Below are 18,138 nucleotides of genomic sequence, written 5' to 3'. Positions count from 1 at the left end.
AGAGTCAGTGCTGTAAAGTTCCTGTGCACTCTAATTGTTATCCTCCAGATAGCATCGAGGAGTGCTTGTTGCTAGAAATATTTAACCAGAGACAATTTATAATGTCCATAAATCCCTCTCAGATCTTTATCAGAGGTAGTTTCCAGCTTCAGCTGCCATGTCCTGTATGTGCTGTGTCCCTAGCACGGGAACAATTGTCTGAAGGCACAGAAAAAGACCAGATAACTAAGCAGAAAATGGAGCATGATGTAAAGAGAGGGTGTTAGCCTGTTCAGGTGTATCCYTCCATCTGCATGAATAGCATGGCATAAATAAAAGCTGGGTGATGGCAGTGGGAGAACACAACATGTTTCGCTGTGCTGAAGCCCRCAATAGGTTTTTAGCTTGTTGGCAGCTGAACAGCACCGTTAGGATTGTTAGYGACTGGCAGAAGGAGCACGTCTTGCTCCATGAAATTCTTGTTAGTTGTGTTCCTTGGGTGATGCCAGCAGATTTAGCCAGGCATTTCTGTTGCAGATCTCTAGTGACTGAGTTCAGGAGCTTCTAGCTGGGGTTTGGGGCTACCTTTCCCCTTGGAAATCGCTTTTGCCCTTCTGCTTTGCTCTTCAGAAGCTCTGTAGCAGCTGGAAGCAAYGAGATAGAAGGGAGCAGAGACACAGAAGTCGAGGTTTGTATCTTTCAGTCCTTGTGTTAGTGTCTTAGTGGAGAGTTTGGCCCCTGTGTATAGCAGACTACAGGTATCCCCATCCCGCAGGGTGTCCTGTGCCCCTTCTCTGCCTTGTTCTGCCCCTCGCGAGCGTGGATGGTGCTCTCTTGCTTTGCTCTACTGGCAACCAGAAATGTACAGTCAGTTTGCGTCACAAGGGCTGCTCATCAGCTGGATTATTTTGCCTGTGTTTTACTATCTGCAGCACATACTCGTAGTGCAGAGGACTGTCACTAGCAACCCATTTACTACTGTTTGGACCACTCCTAAAGGACTTTGGATATAGCCCAGCATAGTCAGTGTCCGTACATTAAAAGGCCTTCTGAGTGTCACTAAACTTCCAAGTTCATGACACGAAGAGACTTTGTCATCCCAAAGTCCAGTGAAAGGATCAAAAAATGCCCAAGCCTGCTTCCCTCGGCAGCCCTGGTGGATTACCATGCTCTGYCAGCCAGACTAATTTCTTTGGCTGCTGGTAAGGGTCACCAAGCACCACTGCTTCCTTGCATATCTCCCAGCAGCTGCTTCTAGAGGGACAACATGAATAATAAACCAAGCATGTAAAAAGCAAGCAGGCAACAAACTGTTTGTTCCTTTCCAAGCCCTGTCTCTCTCTGTTGCACAGAACCATGGACTTCTTCAGCAGGTGCTTATCAAATGAAGCTATCAAAAATTAGATGTAACTATTTTTTGTGTGTATGGTTTCTCAGATTGTAAGTAGATTTTTTTAGCTGTTGTTTTTAGATTCTTGAAGGTGCAAATCAAGTTCTGACAGAATAACTGTCATGTCTTCRTGCATAAATTTTGGTAATGATTGAATTACTGTAATGTTAAGAAATGGGCAGTACCATACACTTACTCAGTGACTGCTCCGGTGCCATTTGGTGGCTACTTTGCAATTAAGTTGTTCATGTAACTACRTATTAACCAAATTAGAGACCTGGTTATTGAATTATTATTTTAATGACAGACRATGGCAATACGATGACTTTAAGACCAAGTGGCAAAGCAAAGGACAGGGAATGTGATGGGCAGAAGAAAATCTTTGTGTGTATCTTTGGCATGTAGCAGTGATGCCAGCAGAGAATGGACTCTTTTGCTTGGGCTTCCAGTAAAGAGCAGAGTATTTTCACTGTTTTTTAAGAACAGCTTCRTTGTATTGAAAAACCCTTCTCTCACTGTTTCTTGCCTGTAAAACATCAGTTCTTTGTATCATAGCATAAAGAGAGATGCTTGATTTACTTGCAACTGAAAGCATTAAGTGATCAACCCACAAATATTTTAAAACTGTTCAGRACTAAATGTGAAAGAATGGATTTTTCATTAAAGAAGCATGCAGCACTGCTGATTCCTGTTAACTTCTACCATTTCAAAGACTTGACAGAAGATCAAATCTCTCTTTTTTTATAGCTGATTCAAATCAATCATTGTTCTGTCCGGCAAAATTCCAAGCTCACATTTAAAAGCCCTYTTGAGAATTATCCTCCCCCACCCTAAGTTCTATCTGCCAGATCAGGAAATTCCAGCTTCTTAAGCTTACTGTGGAATCCCCAGAGTCCAAAGCATAGATAACAGATTTTTGTTGGACAGTGGATAATCACGATTCACTTTTTCTTCCCTAACCCTTTCACATACTTTCTAAAATAGAACTTGAGCTCCACTGAGCACCTGTAGATAAGTTAAAAACAAATTGTGTTGATTGTCATAAGTTTGGAAACCTGTCCTTTTATTAGGTCAAACGCAGTGTCCATGCACATAGGCAATTCCTATTGAATTTTCTGTGTATTTGTTCTCATTGCTTTATTTGCTCTACAGTGGGGCTTCAAAATGCATGTAGTGGCATTTTCAACAGATTAGATGTTTGTCTTCCACTTAATTACAGTGAGAGAAAGAGAGAAAGGCCCCTATTTCTAAGTTCTCTCCAACTTCTGGAATTGTTTTTAGATGTTTGATATTTATAGGAGAGTCAGAAGCCTGGCCTCCAATTAGATACGTTCTGTTTTAAGGGCTTGAATGACACACAAAGTAATTTCCCACAGGAAACTAAGGACATCATGTAGAATTGGAGGAGAAATAGTAGCATAAAGTATTAATATTTATGCTAAGGATTTCTCGCAAAAGCTGCTGATGTAGATTGATTTATGAGACATAGTAGGAGACTTCATTGAGAAGTTTAAGGAGATTACACAAGTAATTGGGTAGTAGCGATTTGTATCTGGGCTCTCTTATGAGCAATCTTTATTCAGTTTAAAAGAAAAATGTAAAATGGAGATGTAAGGCTTATCTCGGCAAGGAGTTACTGCTGTTTCCACTATGTGAGCTAATGCTGTTTTTTCATTGCTCTAACTATAAAAACTTTACAGCAAACAAAATACTTTAAAAGTGGTTTTGTATGAAGTAATCATTTAAAAATATGATGTCAAGAAATAACAGAGGTCTGTGAAATTGCAACTTTCTAGTCAGCTGAATTTATTGAAACACTGCTTATATGGCAGTTTGCTTTTTCTTCAGTGCTGAAGATATACAGTGTGAGAGATTTGTGTTTAATCAATTGTTTATGCCTCGGTGTTGGTTTTCTATGAAAGTCCTGTATTTGAGACAGTATTGTAGCTTTTAGAGTCTTCAGCAATTGTTTTTAAACTTCCTTTTTTTAGATTCTTTCTAACATAATGAAAATCAAGTCACTGAAACATAATTGTGACCACAGTTTGAGTCTGTCCTTGAAGACAGTGGCAAGCCTGCCTTGGACTGTAATGGTGGAGGATGAGGATGTACATTTGGCTTGTTCTATGAGTTGTTTAGTTCTGTTTTTTGCAAAAAACTTTGTTTTGCAGCCAGTTGAAGTATCAGGCATAAAGACTTCAGTCAACCTGCTTTAGTCTACTAACTTTAACCCACATTAAAAACTGTGATGCCTGCCTAGTTCTGCATGCTGAATCTCATCTGTGTGGTTTAACAGATTAATCTAAAGATCTACATCAAGAAACAGGGCTTTGGTGCCTTTTTGGACAAATTTCATGTCTGCTTCATAGCAATCTGACTTGGGAGTGTTCCTGTTTCACACTGTCTTGTGTCAGCACTGGTACTAGCAGTGAGCAGATGCAATGCCCATGCTGGCAAGCTTCAACATCTCCGCCTCTACCCACGTATTTTTTCGAACTGGCCTGCTGAGAAGTCAGAAGAGTGCCAGTACAAGCACAAGTGCCAGAGTGTGACCGTGTAGTTGGGAGTTGAGGGAGAGCTGAGGTGTGATAGCCAATTTAGAGTAGTTTAAGTTGTCATGAAACTTCAGCATTTGCATGATACAGGCAAGCAACAAAGATTGTTCTTTGGACCTTAAAACTCTGTCATTGGTTATCTTGTCAAAAGAAAAATCTGTTTTAGTCTGGAGAATAAAATAACAAATTTAACTGGCTAGGTAGCACTGACTGCTGCCTGCTCTAGCTATGTTTATCAGCAGTATGGTAGGTTGGCGAAGAGAATTAAGATGATGGGTTGGCATCCATATGAATTTGCTGCCCCTGTATGCCAGGCATGTGGAAACTGCTCTGTTGGTGAAGGCAGCTCAAAAGCCATGCCAGTTGAGACATTTTGGATGAATGATAGGCTGTGACAAAACTAGGGGTACTCACACGTGTACATATGCATACGTGACCACATACTCTGGAAAAATAGGGATAGCAAAGTTTTTAAGACTATATGCCAAGAGTGACTTTCTAAGTAAGTTTTGGAAGAACCTACAACTCTGGAAAAATAAAGCAGGAAAATTTGAAGGATTGTGATAATCACAAAAGCAAACATGAAAAGTCTAAAAAATAAATAAAAAACCCTGAGGTTTGCTGCTTCTGAGCTCATCTGAGGAGCAATAAATGCATTGCTTGAGTAGAGGAGGTATTTGCAGGCATGCTTGGAATACCAAAAAAAACTAATGTATATTGTGCAGAGGGAAAAGCCAGCTTCAGAGCATCATTGTGGCGTTTTCCCAGGAGAATTTGGAAATGTCTTTAATAAGTGATGAGAGAAGCAAGAGAAGGAGTATGTGAACACTAAGTTGGAGTCGTAGAACAATTTAGGTTGGAGAGGACCTCTGGAAGTCACCTCGTCCATCCCTCCTGCTCAGAGCAGAGTCCAGCTGTGAGATCACACCAGGTTTCTCTGGATAACTTGCTCTATTTGTTTTTATGCCTGTTCCTTCTGTTGTCTTGATAACCTCCTGCAAGTTGAAGGCTGTTGTTGTGTCCCCTTGAAGCTGTCTCTTCTCCAAGCTGAACAAGCTCCAGATCCCTCAGCTTCTCCTCTGGGGGCAAGTGCGCAGCCCTACCATCCTGGTGACCCTCTTCTGAACTCAGCTGATATTTTCCATGTACTGGGTGGTCCAAAACGAGATGCATTATTTGGGGTGTGGACTGAAGAGGGGAATCAAGACTTCCCTCGATCTACTGGCCGTGCTGCTGGCTGCTGCTCCAGCCAAGTCCTTTTCTGCCAGGGGCAGCAACCAGTCGGCCACAGCCTGTTTTGCTGCTTGCTGCAAAGTTCAAAGTAGAACCTCTTGCTGTGACCTGTGCAGGAGAGATGTTCCATTCAATATCAACCATATATTATTTGCCAAAATGAAATTACTATAAATCTAAAGAAACACAATTTAAAATAGGTGGTTTGTATTTAAGAAAAATCCGTTGYGACTAGCTGAACAAATGCAAACAAAAAAGGCTTAAGAATAACACTTCATAATGAGTTGCAGGARTTTAATGACTAAGTATTTATTAAATAGGAATGCATTAAAGGGGCTTCAAAGATGCATTTTTGGTATGAATTGCTGTATTTCCATAATGGTGTCTGTAGTGAGGCACACAGTTTTAGGAATCCTTTCTAACGAAGGCCCGGTTTGCCAGTGTAACCAAAGACCAAAGTGTGTCTGGGGTGGGGTGAGATTGTTTTTGTTTGTTTGTTAAACCTTCCAGTAGGAAGCCTTCCTCTGTTTCAGTGCTGTAAATTAACTCTGAAGTTTTTTCCTCCAGTTCTGTCTCCCTCTCTTTTGCCCCAAAATGAAAATTATAGCATTACTGTTTAGCTATACTGATATTCTTAGTAGTTATCTTGATTCAAGATAACTTTTAAAATGTATTTTAATTTTTCAATATATTTTTTAATATCATTAGTGTAAAGATTAGCAGCTTCTATACAGCTGAAACTTTTTCTTTAAATTTACTTTAAGATAAGACATTGCATCTTGAATGGTTTTTGTCTTTGGAATTCTAATTTCCAGTCGTAACAGCCTCAGGAAAGGAAGGAGTAGTGAATTAAATTTTTCTTTTTGCATGTGCTAGGAGGAGAGTGAATCTAGAATAGAAATTCCAATAGCAAAATGATTGCATCTGGAATGGCATGTTTACTGTTACTGCAGATCTAATCTCTGTATTTCTTTGTCTAATCCCTTTTTCAGAACACTTACAGTTATTACTGCTAAAAAGTGCTGTGGCAGTGTGATCTGAATATAATTTTGTTGTATTGAAAATATAATTTTGTAATATTGAGCTTTGTTTTGAACCTGCTCTTTCAAGATTTCCCTGTGTGCTTCTTCCATCCATATGTTGTGAGCAATGGAGCATAAGGACTCCCTGATCATTTCTTKTTTATAGTGTCCTGTATGGTGTTTCCATGCACTTGCAAAAGTGAATAACTTTAATCTCTTCAGTTACATATGCCTTCTATACCCTGACCTTCCTTGCCTACCTTTCTCTTTATCTTGATCTGCGCTTTTATTTTCTAGATGGTGTAGGAGTAAGTACAAGAGTATCAGAAGCTGAACACAGTATTAGGTTGTAATCACTCAAATGGGTTATAAAAATGACACAGTGATGTTTTCGGCTTTGTCTTTTATTCCGTTCCTAGTAACTCACAATCAAGCTCTTTGACTTCTGCTAAATGTTAAACTGATTCAAAGAACTATCCCCTAGGACTTGAGTAACATATTTGTGTTATTGGGAAAAATACTTAAATGTCTTTTCCTCAAATTATAAGTGATTCAATAATGCAAAATCTCTTGATTGATCTTTGAAAACCTCTTTTAATTTTTTTTTTTTTTGAGTTTAAGTATTATTTTAAGCTATTAAAATTGAAAATGTGCTGGTTAACTTCATTCTGTTTTTTAATTTGCTTTTTCATTCTCATATACTCTTAAAGAAACAGGAATGGTGAAAAGTTGTTGTTTTCTATTCACAGGAATATTATGAATATTGTTTTAATATTTGTATGATTACTGGAAGAAATGATAACTGTACTATTAGATGCCATATTCATGAGCTAGGTTTTGATGTTATGTACTGTGAGGTCATTATTCTCTCACCTGGTTTGGAATAATCTTTTAAACCAGTGATACAAATGAGCAAATCAACTTGAAGGAGAAAGCACACTTCCACATGTGGGAAAGGCAGACAACTCCCTTRCAGTCCACTAAGGCGATAGCTCATCTGCCACATCCAGGCCCACTGTTAGTGTCACACGTAATTCCCAAGCACTCCTTGGAGATCACGACGTTGGAAGTATTTCCTGAGTTCTGAACAGCTGCTGGTTGTGCCAGATGTGCTCAGTAAAGAGGGATGTGTGATTAAGCACATTAAGGGTTGGGTGTTGAAATATGGCTTAGTCTATGCTTGCTTCAGCTGAACGGAAAAAAAAAAMCTGAGCTGTAAACGTGGGACACAAGAGGCAAAAGCTTTTTCTTTTTATTTTTTTTTCCCTTTTTTTCTTTAACAGAGTGCCTTATGGCGGTAAGATAAATTGAGTATATACTGCATTCCAGCCAGTGATTACTACAAAACTTACAGTATTGGTTCCAACTTTTGAATGCAGTTTCTGGGAGTGGGTGTGTGGGAAGGAAATCACAGCAGAACACTTAGATGTTTCCTGTTACATAATTGTTGCGTATTTCTCATTCCTCAAACCTCACTGCCACTGGGAATAAATTTCAGCTGAAACTTGGATTCAATTAACACTGTGAATAAAGAATGTTAAAACAGTGGAGGTACAAAGGAAACAAAGGAAACTATTTTGTTTAATAGTATTTTGGATCTGTCTTGGAATACACAAAGAAAAGTCATATAATTTTAACAAATGTATTGAGAAATACAATTTTGCAAACCAAAATAATCATTGGAGGAATTAAAGGSAGGCCAAGAACATTTTTAAACTTTTCTATAATTGTGATTTTAGAATATTCTGAGATTTCTGAAACCTGCACTTTATACTCAGTATTGCTTTGCAGGAATCTAATAACCTTTTTTACAATCCGTATTCTTTATTTCTGTTTTGTACAGTTTTCATGCTATTTGGGCTTCTGTGCTCTTGCAGGGTGCGTCACTCCATTCTCAAAAATGAGAAGGTTTTTCTAAAGGCTGCCTTTTATAGACCCATTTTGAGGGAACTTTCTGAACCATTTATGATGACGTTTATCAATTTTTCTTATGCTTTGTTTTTATTATTAAGATACTTGCATCTTCTACTATTTAAAACTGCTACTTGCAGTTGTGTAAAAACAGTGGTGTGTTCATCCTTTTTCATGTAAATGATTGCTAATACATCTCAAAGACTTCTACTATAGAAGCTGGAAATTGAGCGTACCTGTGCCTTGTGACTGGCCCAGGTCTTTGTGCAGCATCTGGACTCGTATCAAATTCATCCTTTTTGCAATAGGAGCTCCAATATGCTACAAAATATGTAATGATTATTCTGAATAAAATATTCATTAAAAATGGTTGCAAACCAAAGTGGTGGAAATCTAGCCAAGAAGAGCTTAGCGGTGGGAGCAACAGCTAGTGCGGGGTGGCCCCCCTGTGCCCCCAGCTGCTAAGTGAAGTGCTGGGATGCTGGGTGGTAACGCAGGCTTGTGCTTCCTGCGGCTGCTCTTGGCTGCAGTGCTCTTCGCTGCTCTCTTGGCTGCACTGTGCTCAGGCTGAGTGTGTGTCAAGTGGTTGGGGATGTGCGGGCGAACAGCACCTCTCAAAAGTGCTTGTCACACCTAAGCTTCCTGCCACTGGAATTCCTAACTGTGCTGCCTTCAATGTGAGAGAGGAAGGGAGGGAGCGCACTAAAATATCCGCTCTCTCTACCCAAAGGTTCCCCATAAGGCAAGCTTCTGTTCAGGATGGTTTCTGGTTTCTGTGCCTTTGAGATGCATTTCTTTTCAGATTTAATGCTCACTACATGAATGTCCTGTATTAAACCTTTTAGAGTAAGACTGTGTGCCATGAAGGGTACTTTGGATATTTACTCTCTAACAGATATCCACACAGTCAAACCATTCAAAATAGCGGAGTAAGTGTTTCTATCCTTACAATAAATGTGTCTGTCTTGATTTATTCTAATGAAGTATTCCAACCTATGGGTATTTTCTTTCCATTGTGTGTTATATCGTGCTTCAGTTAAATAGTAAGCTCTTTGGGACAGATGTGTTGCTCCCATTTGCTTATGGGGATTATTGCAGTTTGAGCTTTCTTCTTTGATGTTTTCAAGCCAGTGTTTGACTGCCTCTTTGTGTGTGTGTCTGGGGTGGGATGTATTTAAAATATATATAAATGGATATGAGCAGTTTGATAAGAACTAAAATACGCTAAATGAGAAACAAAGGGGGAAAATACACAAAAAGGAAGTATTTCCAAGCCAAACTTGCAGGTAGTGACTATAGCATTGAAAAGACTTTCAATTATTAAAAAAAAAAAAAAAAAAAAAGTACTTTTGGACTTGAACTAAAATAATAGCTACTTTTTCTTAACAAAATTCTTCATCAGTAAGAATAAATTTTTCCTCTATCAACACTGTATAGCCATGTATAGCAAATACCCTATAGCAACACTGTACATAATAGCCTTTTCATAACTTCCTCTGGAGTTTTCCTCTGGAAAGCTCAAAGGTCGTGTCATTCGGTTTATGGCTGTGGAATTATCCCTGTGCCAGGCTCTGGTTATCAGACATTCCTCACATTCCAGGTGTCTAATATTATACTGCTTACATGCCAGTATAGGACCAACTGCTGCGTCAGAGAAAAACGCAGGAGTAAACACTCCTGACATTGCCATTTCCCCGCCTTTCCTCTCTCCCCCCCTCCCAGTAACCTTTCAAAATGTCATCTTTGCATTGAGCTTGGAATGTAAAGGGATGCACAAATCAGCAGTAAGTTGATTTGGTGGTTCTGTTTGCCCTCTGGAAAGCAAAGGGCTAGTATGCTTCACTGGAAAATACTGCTTGTTCTCCTTTTCATTTAAATATTTGGTTTCTTTCAGTATCTTAAACTGATAAAAGGACACAGTCACATGTATCGCTGCATTCAGCAGGGCTTTCTCTTCACTGATGGGGATTGTAAGTAGAAAGCAAAACCTATTTGTTATAATCAAAAGGAAAAGGAAACAAACAAACRTGGCAGCAGGCAGTTTGTCCTGGCAACCAGTGGGTCCCTTCTTCCCAAAGCCTTCGGCCCCTCCTGGCTCAGGGCCCTTTGCTTTATATGCCTTTCGGAGCACCTCTGCAGGGGCAGAGAGCTGACACAGAACTGACATCAACCCTCTCTGAACTGGCAGCAGGCACGTGTGCACACGTACGTTATGGCAGTCTTCAAGATCCATCTCATTTTTTTTCTGGAAAGCTGGAAGGCAGTGTATTCTCATTCCATGTGCTGCCCTCTCTACTGAAGTCTTAAGCTGTATGCTCACTGTTTGCTTGCCTGTTTGTGTGTGCAGAGGGGATCAGCTCCCTGATTTTTGTTTTACTCTGTGGAGAAAACTGGCAAGATCTTTAGAGAACCTGCAGGGTTTAATCCCTAACTTGTTTTTTTTGTATTCCATAAAGCTTGGGGAGTTGGGGAGCGAGTGGGATTTCTGAGCAATGAAGTCATGCCATTAACCCCTTTGCCCTCCCCCTGCCAAAAGGGCTATTTTGTTAGTGTGGGACAAGCGCTTAATCCCTGAGAGGTCCTACAGAACACTTGCAAAGCTGCTGGGTGCAGCGGTGGGGCCTTTGGGGAAAGTTGTCTTGTGTTTCCTCCTAGGATTTGGACTTTTATTTTTAACCTTCTCTTCCATCCTGCGTCCCCCTTTCCACACCCTCTTCCCCCCCAAATCCCTTTGTTTATCTAAGGGGTAACATTCATTCAGCAGTTGTTTTTCTTCAGTTATTTTCATTATCAAGTTATGTTTTTGAAAACATACTTGTGCTACTGTTAAAGTCGACTCTTAAAAGTCTTTCCAAGATCAGCAGATTTAAATTTGACCAGATCTGTTACTTTTAAGGTACAGTGCATCTTTTCTGTTGAATTCATAGCTGGAAGTGTGTATTGGGTTAAAATGGTGATGTTTGTAATAGATATGTTATTGAAAGCAAGTAAGGCTTGCGTGATTGGGTTGTTGTTTTGTTTTGCTGTTCAGTGTTGGACAAATTTAGTAAAAATGATGTATAAATATTACCTTTTCTTGCACTGAGGTTGCAAACAGGTTAGTTGGTTTGTTTTACATCCTTGTTGTGGCAGTTAAATATTTTTTAGGTAGCTCAAGGAGAGCAGTTGCTGGAAAAATGTTTGAGGAATGGAGTGCAATTTTCTGTAGCTGCTGCTTGTCTCCAAAAAAAATGTATACTTGTGAGACATAAATTTGGTGTTTTTAAGCAGCCTTTGTTGGATGCTGTGAAAGGTCATGTACAACAGCTGGTCTTAGGAAGGCCATGTAGCTGTAACAAACAATCAGACATGGTAACAGGCTGATGCTGCCGGTTCACGTGGTAGCACTAACCTAACGGTGCCTCTGAAGGGTTCTCTCATGAGAACTGAGACACTGTTCAGTGTACTGCTCTTTTCAGCAAAACGCTTCAAACCAGACTGGAGTATTTTGCCTAAATTACCAAGAAGCAGCTGTTTCTTCAGAATCTTAAATAGGGAGAGAAAGAGATCAGAAACAGTTTAAGGAGAAAAGATGGTCTGCTTTCTTCTTGATCCCAGTATGCTACCTGCACACAGTATTCTTCTGAACTTCTGTATCGGGTAGCTGGACAAGAGTCTTTTAAAGGAACTGTGTTTTTTTTTTTTTCCCAAGCCTCAATCATGTTCCGTGGAACATTATTGAATGTACTGTTGTTCTGCTTGTACAAGCCTGGAGCTCATTTCTAATAGTGATGCTGGGAAATGCCATTGTAAACCAGCCTCAAAAAGTGTTCAGCACTGCAAGTCAAGTTTCTGAGCTTGTAAAACAACTCTCAAAAGCTCCTTCTCCCCATACGTACATTGTATCCTACCATGTTTTTTGCTTTGCTGTCTCGTGGTGATGTTACCATTTATTTATTTTTAGTGTGTCTTACTATTCACACTTACCTACATGTGTTGACATTTTCATTTACCAGAAAACCTAAATCTTCAAAATCTATTTAATTGTCTATTAAAACTAATTGTTTTTGTAAGTATTCAAGGGTATAAAATTATCATAGGATAGCAGTTGCAAGCTACTAAGGAAGACGTAAAGCCTCTGTGATTTTTAGAAAACTTAAGTGTGGAATCTGTGTTCAGTGATGTCAAGTTTCAATTCATTGTGTACAAGGTTGTTTTGCCCATCTTCATTTTATCAGGAGCAATGTGATTCGAGATCTGAAAAGATCTAGTCTTTATGAAAGACTAGTTGATTTAATCAATCATGATCTATTAGATATGTATAACTCCTGTGCCTGTATCTGTTGTGATAAAAATTTAATAATTACGAAGATTTTACATAACATCTTGGACTGAGATTTGGTATCTGAATGGGAGGCACTACTACTTTAAGAATATGGTGTTTAGAAGCAGTGTCAGCAGAACATGAATGAGCCTTTTTGAGAATGAAATTGTGTGTGGAATTTGCTAGTTTATAGACCTGAATGAATAAAGAATATAGTGAAGAGGTTTTTTTCCATCTTATGGACATGAGTAATTCTGTGCCTTTGTACATAGAGATAGATGTATAGATAGATGAGTTACTACCTTAAAGTTAGGAAACCGATGATATTAGTAATAGTAAGCATTTTATTTCAGCTTGAGCTATTGTAATTTGCATAAAATAATAATAATAAAAGGCTTCCTGATTAATGTAACTTGTGCAGTAAATGGGTGCTGACCATAGCATTAGCGAGCAGCCTTGCGGCCATTCAGCACTAAGCTGGAATGGATGCTCCTACACTGGACCGTGTTTGTTCCACAACTGTAGTTGTTTTGCAGGCAAAGGAGCTGTGCATCTAGGCTTCTTCTCTAGTCGGGAGAAAAAGAGGGAAACCTTTTGTGTGTGATTCACTCTTGGGCTAAATTAGGTATGATGAATCAGCCTCTCTGAGGGGACCTAAATGAGTAATAAAGGTTAGATACCTAGCTTTTGAAATCTAAAATTAGATGGGATGAATTGTGCCCCTGACTGCTATATAGGGAAACAAACTGGAATGCCTGAGGTGAATTAAATCCCTGTTTGGGAGGAAATTTGGCACAGGATTATAAGATGTGTCTGTGGACATTCTAATTCACAATACCTGCAGGATTAGAAAGTTGGTAAGAGCTGAATGGATAGGTATATCCTATTTGAGCGCTATATTAGAGGTCTAGTTTTAGAGGTTGTATTTTAGAGCTCACCACTGCATTAGAGGTCATAATGGAGAATTCCCTTCTTCCTTTCTGTGTTCCTTTGCCTGGTCGGTTAATTACAATCTTTACATTTCTCAGTCTTGAGTCTGTAGTGAGAAGTCCTTCCTTGTTAGCATTATATGAGGTAAACTATTCAGAAGTAACTGCATGATCTGATTTCAACAACCAGCAAATACCATCGTGATCACATTTCACATGTGTACCTTTACCTAGCGACTTCAACAAACCAGCAGCCTTTCCCTCTGAGACATGCATTTTGTAAGCAGAAAAGAGAAATATGCACAGTCGGGAAAGTGGTTAAACTGTTATTTCTGTGCTTTTTATAAGCTATTACAATTAACAAAAGGCAAATTTATTCTTTACAATTAACACAGGGTGAATTAACACCCTTTCCCCCTTACCCCCCCGTTTAAACTCTTGATCTCTGACTTACCTGAACTGTTGGAAATGTTCTTGTGTTCACCGCCAATTATAGTAATAAGGGTCAAAAGAAAGATGTAAAATTTTAGGTCACCCTTTTGCCACAATTTTAAATAAATTATCTGACAATGATCTTACCTGTGTTTATGAATAAATAAAAATATTTGTAGGAAAGTCCCCAAAGTTAGAAGGAAGCTTATTACTATTGTGTTGTATTACTGGAGAGTCAGCTACACTTCAGCCTGTTGTAAGATAAGCGCATCGGATTCCAGGTAGTTGGGCATGTGGACCTTGTGTCTTGAGTGTCTTCGGTTATATTTTAATAGAAATTCATTTTTGGATGTGTAAATGATAACTTGTGCCTGCCTTGTCAGTTCCTAGAGTGTGGAGTAAAGATATGCATTTTTCAGAAAAGTTGGGAGTCAAATAAAAAAAAAAAAAAAAAAAAGGCATGTACTGCATTGTAAGACAAAATGCCTAATATATGATGCACTTTAGAATCATAGAATCCTTAAGGTTGGAAGGGACCTCAGAGGTCATTTAGTCCAACCCCCGTGCACACACAGGGTCGTGTAGAGCACAGGGCTGCATCCAAGCGGATTTTGAAGATCTCCAGAGAAGGAGACTCCACAACCTCTCTGGGCAGCCTGATCCAGTGCTCTGTCACCCTCACTGTCAAGAAATTTTTCCTTTAGTTCCTGTGGAACTTTTGGTGCTGCAGTTTATGGCCATTTYCTCTAGTCCTGTCGCTGGCCACTGCTGAGAAGAGGCCAGCCTATTCCTCCTCACTGCCTCCCTTGAGGTATTTATAGACACTGATCAGGTCCCCCCTCAGCCTTCTCTTCTCCAGGCTGAACAGGCCCAGCTCTCTCAGCCTTTGCTCATATGGCAGATGTTCCAGGCCCCTGATCATCCTGGTAGCCCTGCGCTGGACTCTCTCCAGCAGCTCCACATCCCTCTTGTCCTGGGGAGCCCAGAACTGGACACAGTGCTCCAGATGTGGCCTCACCAGGGCTGTGTGTAGGGGGATGATCACCTCCCTCGACCTGCTGGAGGCGCTTGTAATGCACCCCGGGATCCCATTGGCCTTCTTGGCCACCAGGGCACACTGCTGCCTCATGATCATCTTGTCATCCACCATGACACCCAGGTCCCTCTCAACAGAGCTGCTCTCCAGAAGGTCAGTCCCCAGCCATACTGCTATCTGGGGTTATTCCTCCCCAAGTGCAAGACCTTCCACTTGCTCTTGTGGAATTTCATAAGGTTTCTCACTGCCCAGTTGTCCAGTCCATCCAGGTCCCTCTGAGGTATCAGCTGCTCTGCCCAGTTTGGTATCATCAGCAAACTTGCTGAGGGGGCACTCGCTCCTTTCACCCAGGTCATTGATGCAGAACTGGACCGAGGACTGATGCCCCGTGAGGGATACCACTAACCACAGACCTCCAACTGGAGTCAGTGCCACTGATCACCACCCTCTGAGCTCTGCCATGCAGCCAGTTTTCAATCCACCTCACTGTCCACTCCTCTATCCCACACCTCCGGAGCCTGCCCAGGCGGAGTCTGTGAGGGATGGTGTCAAAAGCCTTGCTGAAGGCCAGATAGGTGACATCCACTCATCTATCCAGCCCGTCATCCCACCATAGAAGGCTAACAGGTTAGTCGAGAATGATTTCCCTTGCTAAAAGTCAGGAAGTGCTTGCCGAAGCCCGGGCTTGAACCAGGGACCTTTAGATCTTCAGTCTAAYGCTCTCCCAGCTGAGCTACTTCGGCTACGCTCAGCTGTTTTTTATGCCATGCTCTTGTTACTTATAAATCTGTATGAAGAATGGGTATGAATTTTACTCTGTGCAATACTTCAGGTAGATGTCACATTGCATTTAGCTACCTGTCAAAGGGCATGAGATCATTTTGGGTAAACTTTTTGGCAGAGAGAATGGGGATTTGGAGAAAGTTTTCAGATACGCGTTGAAGTTGGTATAGAGATTGAACATTGACCCTAGTTATAATTGAATTCCAAACTCCAAGTCTCTTGCCTGTAGGTCAAGTACTATGCTACAAATCAGATATTCTTGAAAGTCATTTTGAAAGAGATTAAAATGAACCTGTTTGTAATCGTCAGGCATCTTTTCTGTAGCTCTTATCAACATGCATTTTTCTTGTTTGTAACTGAGGGGAAGAAGAGAGTCTGAATTTTTCATTTTCCTGAATTCTGCCTCCTGTAACCTTTCTCTTCTCTCTTACCTGTATTCTCCAGTGTGTTTATTATAAATCATGATATATGAGTCTTGCAGAACTGATATAAACAAGGTCTCTAAGCAGAGTATCTGCTTTACTCGGAGTCCTTCAGAGGACACAGTCAAATCTTGGAATATGCAAAGATGGTCAGGGATGTTGCTCTCAGCTGAGTTTAAAATTCGACAAAAAAAGTCGAGAGTTTTCTGTTGGGAAAGCAGAGTCTTGGTCATAATATGGATAGTGTCTTCTTCAGCACTGTAGTTGATTTTGTCCTAGAGAGATTTTTGGAGAAAACAGGAATCGGTAAAGGAATGCAGTAGAACTAAGTTTTTCTCCTTCTATGGAATAACATATTGAAAAACGTGTGTGTATATGAATGTATACATGTAATACATGTAATTAAAAATGAATACACTGATAATCATAGGTCAAAGTGCTACGAAATGCCATAGGTTGGTTGTGTCTTGACACAGTGTTCGCTAGTGTATGCAGCACATCTTAGACCCGACCTTACAGGTAAACTTGTCTTCCAAATATTCTTGTATAGAGACTACTACATGAATCAAGAGAGTATGCAAACTAGTGTAAATGAAACTATATAGCTTTGACAGTCCATAATAGTTTTGTCTCCATTTTATAACTTCAATAACCTTAATACATACCCTGCCTTATTCTTATGTGACTCCAAATAGTGCTGTAGTGACTTTTGCTTGTATCGTTGCAAAGTCTACTTTTTGTTTTAAAGACCTGTCTAGCTGTGTTTTGAAAACTGTAAAGAAAATATGGATTTGAGGTGATAATACTGCTTCTCAATTTGCAAGATATACCGGTCTCCTAGGTTTCCCAGGGCATCTGTAAAGTAATTGGCAATAATTTAGTTGCATACTCTTTGCATAATGGAATTACAGAATGCTCCTTGGTTCTGACTCTCTACTTTTGTTAGTTCTCAGGACTCTCAGTCCTGAGAGTGCTCTTCAACCGTGAGGCTGAAATGAAGTCTTGCGGCAGCATAAGAGTGAGAAAATAAAAGTTACATGTAAGCTGAAAGTTGCTATATTAGTCTTTGCATGGAATTTATTGAGTTACCCTTCCATTAGCTACCTTGCATTAGTCTTCCACTAGCTGTTTAAACTTCACACTATACTAAAGGTGGACCCTCAAGACATCCTTCCTTTTTTCCATGTACAGAATCTTTTAAGAACCTGACAATTCCTAACCATAAGCCAAAAAAGTATTACAAACTATTTAAGAATAACCATGTCTTGGAACACAGTGTTTGGTTGTGTTTACAACCAAGTGTTGTAAACCTAATTTTTCTTGAGTTGTGGCTAATGAATTTAGCAGGAATCGGCCTGTTTCATGTTACTGTCACACACGATCCTCACACGTGAGATTCCTTCAGCGCTTTCTTTCAGGTATTATTTCCTTTCCAATTATATCTCATAACTCTCCTTGTTTTCGATCTCTCTCTTACAAATAAACATTGATGTTAGGACAGTTTTGAGGGCCCAAACCAAACTGCTGCTCAATTGTAAAAGCCAGAGTCTGGCTCAGAACACTTGTGCTCTAAGAAGGCTGGAACAAGTGAGAGAAGTTCAGGCTGTAACACTGTTAAATAATTGTGATCTTGAAACATACAACTGTCATATTTTTAAAAATCCACTCAAGAGTGTTTCTTCTAACATAATTCAAATCTTCAGGCTGTGATGTGCAGTGTGATCCAGGAGGGCAGTTTGTCCTCTCTGCCGTGCTTTGGTGCATTTTCTGCTTGTCTCCCTCTTTCTTCAGCTGTTGTTTAGAGCCACCTGAGCGCTTTGTGCTCGGTCCTTTAATGTTGCTGTAGTTTATTGAGTGTCTGGCACGAGAGGAGAGCTGCAGCTTGTTCTCGTGGTGCCTSCTTCCTAAAAGGTGGGGACAGCTGGGCAGAGCAGGCAGCTGCCCAGAGTGCATGAACTAGCACCATTCTGCAGTCGTTCTGCTCTGGACATCTCACCTGCAGAATGACCTAGAATAGAAATAAGTCAATATTTGCTTAAATATAAAATAAGTGCAAGGTGTAGGTGAAAAACTAGGATAGCACTTGGGATTCTGTCTTCCCTCTAGAGGAGGTTTTATTAAAAAAAAAAAAAAAAAAAAAAAA

The 18,138-nt window shown here is 40.0% G+C and overlaps 1 protein-coding gene and 1 non-coding gene across 2 annotated transcripts in view; one reads left to right on the top strand and one right to left on the bottom strand.

The window, feature by feature from the left end:
* The window catches only part of WWC2 (WW and C2 domain containing 2), an 88,170-nt gene that overhangs the window by 13,466 nt on the left and 56,566 nt on the right, over positions 1-18,138 (top strand). The window lies entirely within an intron of this gene.
* TRNAF-GAA lies at positions 15,461-15,533 on the bottom strand. Its single transcript has one exon. It is a non-coding gene; the product is annotated as a tRNA-Phe (tRNA).

Source organism: Nothoprocta perdicaria, unplaced genomic scaffold, assembly GCF_003342845.1.
Source record: "Nothoprocta perdicaria isolate Ctin4 unplaced genomic scaffold, notPer1 scaffold_13, whole genome shotgun sequence".
Classification (NCBI taxonomy): Eukaryota; Metazoa; Chordata; class Aves; order Tinamiformes; family Tinamidae; genus Nothoprocta; species Nothoprocta perdicaria.
Note: the sequence above shows the minus strand (reverse complement) of the source record. Positions and strands in the feature narration are given on the sequence as shown.